This window comes from Crocodylus porosus, unplaced genomic scaffold (assembly GCF_001723895.1).
Source record: "Crocodylus porosus isolate Cpor-Errol unplaced genomic scaffold, CroPor_comp1, whole genome shotgun sequence".
In the NCBI taxonomy this organism is placed as follows: Eukaryota; Metazoa; Chordata; order Crocodylia; family Crocodylidae; genus Crocodylus; species Crocodylus porosus.
In genome coordinates this window covers 34,905,548-34,913,962 of record NW_017728949.1, presented here as the reverse complement: position 1 = coordinate 34,913,962, position 8,415 = coordinate 34,905,548, and the positions used below count along the sequence as shown (strand labels likewise).

Below are 8,415 nucleotides of genomic sequence, written 5' to 3'. Positions count from 1 at the left end.
GCACAGCCAGGGCATGGCACAGAACAAATCCACAAGTAGCTTGCCCAGAGGTTGGGGGGGGGAGGAACTCCTGCTGCTCCATGCACCCTGGAAGGGCAAGGGGGGCATGTGCCCCTGGATCTGTACATAGGGCAAGGACAGGCTGCCACTGCGGGCTGGGGCCACGGCTGTGCCGGGCTTTTCCTGCTGGGGGCTGGGTCGGGACTGTGCTCAGTGTGGGTGCTGGCAATGCTGGGAGGCAGACTATGGGGGGGCTGCAGCCACCCCAAAATTTGCCACAGCCCCCCTCTGAGTGCCACTGCTGCCCGCCCTGAGCACAGCCTGGGCCTTAGCCCCATCAGGACAAGCCCAGCGCCACCCTAGCCCCAGCCCAAAGTGACAGCCCAACCTCGCCACATGTGCAGATCTGGGGACACACACCACCTGTGCCCTCCTGGGGGTGTGCGTAGCAGCGGGAGCCACCATCCCCGCCCTGCATCCCCTGAATGAGCTGATCACGGTTCTGTCCCATGCCCTGGCCCAGCTGTACAGCACCTGCCCCAACCCCTGCCCTAGCCCCACTCCTTCCCTCACCACAAGGGCCTTGATCTGCCCCCCATGCCCGTTCCCTCACAACAGACCTACCAACTGGACCAAGTTGCTCTCCACACTGCTAGGCTGCACTCCTAGCCGACTGTGTGTTGCGTTGCGGCTGCATGCATGTAGGGGGCATTTATCGGTCGCGTTATTAGCCACATCAGCAAAAAAAGCCAATTGCCAATACAGTCGATTTTCCTTATATTGGTGCCAATCCAATATGGGACTGATGTATCGGTGCACCTCTATAAATTGTATCTCATGGCAGATAGGGTTTGGTCAGGAAACTTAAACTGTTTGGTGGAATGGAGATGAAATTACAGTTTTTATGACACAGTGTTGTTTTGTGTTGAACTGACTTGGTATATGTATATAAAGCACAACCCAGTGTTTGCTAGCTGTAGGTCAGGGATCTGCCACCTATGGCCCCTGGCTGGATCCAGTTGACATGTGCAGAGATGTGAGAGCAGGTTTGTTGCCCAAGCCAGCAATCTTAGCACCATGGATCCCTATCTCCCAGCCCAAACTATGGTCATGGGACCCAGAGGCATAAGGTTCTCTCAACCACAGCCCCATGACCATGGAGCTCAGGCTGGGAGATAAGGATCTCCCAGCCCTGACCCCAGGATTGTGATCACAGAGCAGGGGCTGGGAGCTCTCTGTTGCAGGTGCAAGGGGACATTGTCCCCACCCAGGTTACGGTGGCAGAGCCTGCCCTGGCAGCAGGCAGCTCCCAGGGGCAGGAAGCAATCTCCCACACACTGCTGCCCAGATGATCAGGAGCAAATGTGCTCCCAGTCAGGCATCTACATATGTGCTACTGCGCAGTAAGTAACTGAGTGCAAATATACTCATGATTAGAGCAAATTACTGCACAATAAGCATCTGCACGTGTAGATGGTGATACTTATTGTGCAGTAATTAGCTCTAATCTCAAGTTAAGCATCTCTTGTAGACACGCCCATTAAGTCATAAGAACTTTGATTCAGGTCTTCATTCTATCAAACAATCTGAGTTTGGTATATATTTCAAACAGTTCAATATATGTAAGAGTAATTTGCTCTAATCATGAGTAAATTTGCTATCTTTAAAAATATATACACAAATATACACACACATGCACATACATACATACACACACACACACAGAAAGAGAAAAAGAGAGAGAGAGAGGGGAAAGTCAGCAAACTATTGGTCACAGAATAAATTCTGCTCTTAGTTACTACAGTCTCAAAATAACTGCACTGACAAAACTGAGGGCCAAATGTAGTTATGCTATAGTGGCAGTGTGTAATTTCAGGCTTTGCCAGTGACATAGCTCTTTTAAAGCCTGAGAATTTGAGGGAGCTGTAGTTTCCAGACAGAGATATGGTGGGTAAAGATTTTTGTTTTCCTATAATACAACCGTCACATGTCACATATAAATAAAAGGGTCAGTGTTTTAAAGATGCAGTTGGTTTGCATCACTCTAAGAGAACCTGTCATGAGATTTAAGAGATAAAAAAGGGGGCTGTTAAATTATTTTACATTACCGTGGTATTGTTTTGAAATCTCCCCTAAGTTAGTAAAGCCAGCACTGAGGAAACAGCCTTTGTCTGCACTATAGATGGAATTTTATCTTCCTTAGCTAGCATATCTACTGGCTTACACTCTGACTGAACTAGGACCTAACATAAATTTTGAAGCACTGTTCAGAGAATATTATTCATTGAATTTTTATTGATCTTTTTTATTCTAATGTATACAAAAATAAATTCAAAACTTAGTAAGTGCTTTATTTAAAAGAAAAGTACAGCTAATATATAGGCAGTCTCACCTCTTTCTTTGGTAAAAAACAAAGCAAAGTGAATCACAGTGCAGATCCAACAAACTTTACTCACACGGATCCACATAGTCATGGAATTTTGCGTGTACTATACATAGTGGCAAGCAATTAACTAGTGGTAGATCCAACAAAGGACTTCAGTGTCTAAAAGTTAAGTATTGCAGCCCAATCTAATGAGGCACTGAAGGCTTTTTGTGGTAAATGAGGAGATTTAAATATCTCAGAATGATGATCCAATAATACCCATGTGCTGAGCCGGGAACCACCTATAGTTGAGGCTGGCAACACCCTAGGCTGGGGCCAGCAAACTGGCTCCCTGCTGCAGGTTGCAAATCTCCACCTCCTGGAGAACTCCACCTGCGTGCACTTACCCACATGGCAGATACCAGGCCCCTCTGCAGTGACAGTAGCATAGGCACAGAGAACCACTGGCGGGGTGCATGGCAGGGGCTTTCTCTCCCCCCTGCCGACTGGCCTAGTGTGTAACAAGGTTGCAGTCAGTGAGGGAGGGGAGAAAGCCCTTCTACACAACCGCCTAGCAGCTCTGGCTGGGCTGCAGTGAGGCAGGTCCATTTTCTCCCCCCCTCCCCCTGGCTACTAACAGCTGGCAGGGGGCAGGGTTGGGGAAGGAAGCCACACTGGACTGGTCAGCGGGGGTGGAGACAGCCCCTGCCACAAGCCCTCCCCAGAAGTTCTGGTTGGGTGGTGAGGACCAGGGCCTTTGCTCTGCCCCCCCCCCCCCCACTGCATGGCCCTGCTGACAGGCAAAGGCAGGACACAGGCCTGGGGAGCACAGGCTTTGCTGCCTCGGCTCTGTGACAGTCGAAGGGGAGAGCTGGCCTAGCTGCCAAAGCAGACAAGCACAGGCTGAGGCTTGCCTATCACCACTGTGAGTGGGGGTTAGTAGTGGAGCTGCAAAACATCCTGGGATGCCAGGTGACTGCAAAGTAACTTGAGTTGGGAAGAGATCTGGCACAGAAGTTTGATACACTGCTCTGCCCTAAACCAGTTAAGGTAGTACATCCATCCAGGTCTATCTTAGACCAGTTTCTGCCATTTTTAAATAGGTCTGTGTGCACTGAACTTCTGCTCTGTTACAGGTTTACATCAGTTTCTGATCGGTTACACCGGTTTATATGAAATTTCTGTACCTAGCCATAGAGAATAAGAAGGAACATGACTCTGTGGCCATGTGAGAGGGAGGCCTGGATTCTAGTCCTTGGCACCAGGAATGTTTTGTTTTTATTGTAAGACTACTGAACATTAAATACCAATGAAAGACTGCAAAGCAATGGCCAAAACTCAGGAGATCCACTTTTCAAGTCAGTGCCCAGTCTCAGGGCTACAGAGTCAAGCTCCCTCTTTTGTCTTCTCTTTGAGTCGGTGAATCAAAAAATATTTTGTATTGTGGCACAGTCTTAATTCAGGAGGCAGAGTGTGTTCTCTATCCAGAATAGCCTATATCCTGGTGGGTAGCTGACTCTTCAAGGATATATGAGATGAGAATTTGAACCCCCCTTAAATACTAACTAGGTAAAAGCTCTATTAATCCATTACAGAACATGTAGGCAGCAGCATCACTATCACTTCCTCTTCAAGTGGCTGAGTTTCAAAAGCAAGTAGCAGCCACAACAGTATTTTGAGTGCAGTAATTTTCTGTTAGTGTATTGTGTGCACTCAGCTCATGAAAAATAAACTAATTCTGAATCCCAGTAGTTTAGGTAAGATCTAGGTACCAAGCTACTCAAAACAGGGCATTTCTGCTCATGCACAGAAACAGACTTCTTGGACACTAGGGAATGTTAGTAAAAAAATAATGTACTTATGGAGTTTAGGCTGAACAGGGATTATTTTTTGGATCACAGTTTGAACTAGGACAACCAAATCCTGCCCAAATTCTAGTGTAGGCATCTGATTACTGTTATGGATCCAAAATCCAAAACTGTAGTCCTAAATAACCAGCTTTGTTTGAATCCTCTTCTATTCTGTACTTCTATTCTGTGCTTTTTTTTCTCTTGATATCAGTAAGCTCTGCAATGCAATTTCTTTACAATGACATTAGTGACAACCACTAAATGTTTACCTTATAAAGGGAAAAAAAATAAGGGAGTACACTCTTGTAGCTAACTTGCAATTTATAAATCCCATGCATGAATTAATTGTGTAGTAGTAAGTATAACAAAGAAGGAAAAATATTAATCTGGACTCCAAGGAAAGGCTCCTTTTGATCACTCTCTACTACATAGCACCATCACCTAGGAAGTTATGATTTAGCTTATACTGTATATTTAAGGCTGACACCCATATATAATAATGAATATGTGGCCTCATAATTACCTTTGTTTCTGAATTTGCTGCATAGAAAGGCAGCCTTCAAAATACACTATAGATGTACACTGTTGCAGCAGTTTTTATCTGAATCTCCAGCCAGCTGGAAACAAGTACACAGGTGGGAATTTTTAGATTAATTCAGTAGAGTGTTAACACTGAAGCCTTATACTTACGCTTTCACTCACAGGGTTAAAAGTGTCATTGTTGATCATTACAGCAGAAATGCTGAGCTATTTAATTACTATGATGAAATGAAAGATATTTGGGCTTGGATACTTTGGGGCAGTAGATTGTTGTAGAGTTTTGCTACTGTGAGAAATTGGAAATGTAACATGCTGCAGCATTATCATATTTATAGCCATATCAACAGCCACGCTCAAAGCCAGTTTGCTGGCAGGCTACCTCTCTAATAGAGGTCCAATAGAAAATGTGCCCCTTTATGTTTGCTAGTCAGAGGACACTGGTCTTCTTTTTAGAAAAATATAAAGACTATGCTATGCAGTGATAACCACACCAATATGCCTATTAAAAACTACCAGAAATTAAGTACATCATGTCATTAATCTATTCTGCTCTTCCAGGAGCATTTGGTTCATCCTATACAGCATATACTGCAACACTCATGTATAATAATGAGTATGTGGCCACACAATTGCCCTTGTTTCTGTATTTGCTGCATAGTTTTGCTCCAGAATTTAGGATTTTATTTAAAAAGTGAAGTTACCAGTCCTTATGGTTGTAAAGAGTAGTATTTGAGTTAACAACAGAAACCAGGTATCTTGACTTCTTAGGTATTCTTAGGTATTCTTATACCCTAAACATCTAATGTTGCCTCCCAGGTTATATATGCTTCATTCAATATTTAAATTATGTTAAAACCAAACACATTTGATTTGAATACACTGAAAAGTGAAACAACAACAGGGCATTGGTGATGCACGTGGGTGCACATGCACCCCGAGCATGGCAGTGCACCCACCTGCAGGAGGTCACTGCTTGCCCCCTCCCTGCCTCACTACCAACATCACTGGCAGCGTCTGCAGGTGGTCCGCGATCACTGCTGCCTGCCACCAAAGCTGCCAGTGGTGTCTCCAGGTAGTTGCTGACCACCAGTCAGCACTCACCACCCCTCCCCGCCCCTGCCACTGACAGTGCCACGGCTGCTTGTGGCAACTCCCGGCTTTGCACCTCCATGCTCCCACCATTGCCACCGCCTGCGGGAGCTCACCATGCCCCCCCCAGCCTCCAGGGGCAAAGGGCGTTCATGCAACAGGGCATAAATATTCAGCATTTTAACACAGTGAGAATAACCTTTATCTGCTGATAAGCATTTACATTTTTGAAAAACTGCTGAGGTTATCATATGGCTATGAGGTTCTCAAATATAATTTGGCTTAAATGAGTTCATATAATTAAAAAGAAGTATATATAGGAGTACAGGGGGCATTTTGGATTAAGGGAATAAGGCTTCTCTTGACTTTAAAATGCATCATCAGAAATCTAATTGTAGATTGTGATGCACTTTATTTTTACGTGCATGCCTTAAAATAATAAAGGCAGAAAAAGAAGTGATTTTTGACTTTCAATCAGCCTGTGGGAAGCCATGCGTACTTTAGGCCAAATCTGAATGCATTTGCTAAACTGCCTGAAAGCAGGTGCTCATAATAGACTCATACTTATTCAAGGAGTCTCCAATTTCAATTCCAAACAAAACTATGGAACTAATCCTGTATAATTCCCCTGGTCTGCAGAATTGTACTCAGATGCACTATCAAAACACAAAGTGACATAAATTGACAGTAATGAGATGTATGGCTTAAAACATTACCCTCCTGTTTTAAAACAATAACAATATCAGGAACTGTTTTAATCCAAGGAAAACATTTTACTACTATGGTCCTAGAATTTGGTCAATGAGCCCGCTCCTGTTCCTGCTGAAGGATAACATGTAATAATTGGGAACGCTTATTATCACTTTTCAGCTATAGATTTCAAAGCTCTTAGCAAAAGTGGAATAGGGGTAATTATTATCTTCTACTTAAAAATACTTACGCTAGGTCCTAGAGAAGTTAAGTAACTTCCAAGGTTAGTTATGAGGTCAGTAGTGGAACTGGAATGAGAATCCAAGTTTCCTGACGCCTATTATGGGGTCTCCATGGGATCATGTTGCATTTAAACTGTGCGCTAAAAGGTTTTGATTGATTTGTGCTTCTTGTAAGGTTGACTCTTCTTTAGGTACATATGAAAACACCCCTTCCTGGTAGTAGACTAAGGTTGTATGCTGGGGAAGCACAAAATAGAAGTCTAGACAGTGATTCCCTTGGCATGGTCATATCGTTATGGAACAACCAGGGCCTGGGCCTGCCAGTACCTTACCCAAGCACTCTTCTGGCACTCTCTGCCAACCTTCCCTCTAATGCTTCAGGTGCTGGGAATCAAACAATAGCTAAGATCATAAGCCCAATTGGGTTTTGTGGCACTTGAATTAATTTTTCATTAAAACATTCAATTCTTGGTGAGAGTTAGTAGGAGCTAGGGGCCTAGTTGGCATTTGTACCTTTTAACATTTCCTCCTAGAAATAAATTGTGACACTTGAAAATATAAAAAAAAATGTTGCTCCCATAAACCCTGCTTCTGTTACTGATCAATACAAGTATTCACACCTGGCAAACATTCACTGAACTAATAAAAAGTCTGGAGAAACCTCTAAGTGACTTTAAGAGCATCTTATGAAACAGACAAGAATGTAGTTTCTAGCCAAGAGAGGCAAAAAAAAAAAAAAGTATTTATATGCAAGTCTAGAAGAAAGATTTGCCAATGGACTTTGCCAGGGGAAAGCGCCGCTTTGAGCAGATTTAACACATTGACATTACTCACAGGCAACAATACACAGGAGTATTTGCAATATCCTTTAGAAACCATATAAAATGTCCAGCCCAGGATTTTTTCAAACACATCATTGTCGTGCTTCTTACAAAGAGTCCATTCAGAATAACTGAAATAACAAAACCTGTTTTATTGACCTTATAAACAAAGAAAATATTTTTAAAATAATGGGGGGGTTTTCTTCTGAGGTTAAGTTGCCTTTGTCAACTGAAAAAATGCATCACATTAAGTCTCAAAATGTGGCTCTACACTAAAAAATGGCATAAAAATAACATCTTATTCATCAGAACTGCTAACTGTCATAACTTCATCAGTCATATTTGCTTTCCTTAGTAATGTGTTTTTACTGCTTTTTACTTCTACTATTCTGACAGAGCCAACGCAGCTAAAATCGTATAAACCAGATATTATTCTCTCTCACTGCATGCCAGTAAGATTGGGTATTAACTAAGGGCACTAAACCGAACTAGCTTAGGTACCTGAAGAATAATTTAGGCAGACTTTAGGTGCTAAATCCAAAACTGTGGTCCAAAAAGTCCCTGGTCAGGGTATGCACAGATGAACTAGTTACCACAACTGAAAAATGGATGGGAATGTACTGCCCATATAAATTACTGTATTTTAACTTTCAGGTATTTCATAGGTTTCATAGACATTTAGACTGGAAGAGACCTCAGAAGATTATCAAGTCCCCCTGCCCAAAGGGCAGGAAGTCAGCTGGGGTCATAGGATCCCAGCAATATAAACATCCAATTTGCTCTTGAAGGTGTTCAATGTAGGTGCTTGAACCACCTCC

At 43.3% G+C, this 8,415-nt stretch overlaps 1 protein-coding gene across 1 annotated transcript in view; it reads right to left on the bottom strand.

Moving 5' to 3' along the window:
• Nucleotides 1-8,415, bottom strand: part of FRZB (frizzled-related protein) — a 25,619-nt gene that overhangs the window by 9,806 nt on the left and 7,398 nt on the right. The gene's annotated exons all lie outside the window — the stretch shown is intronic.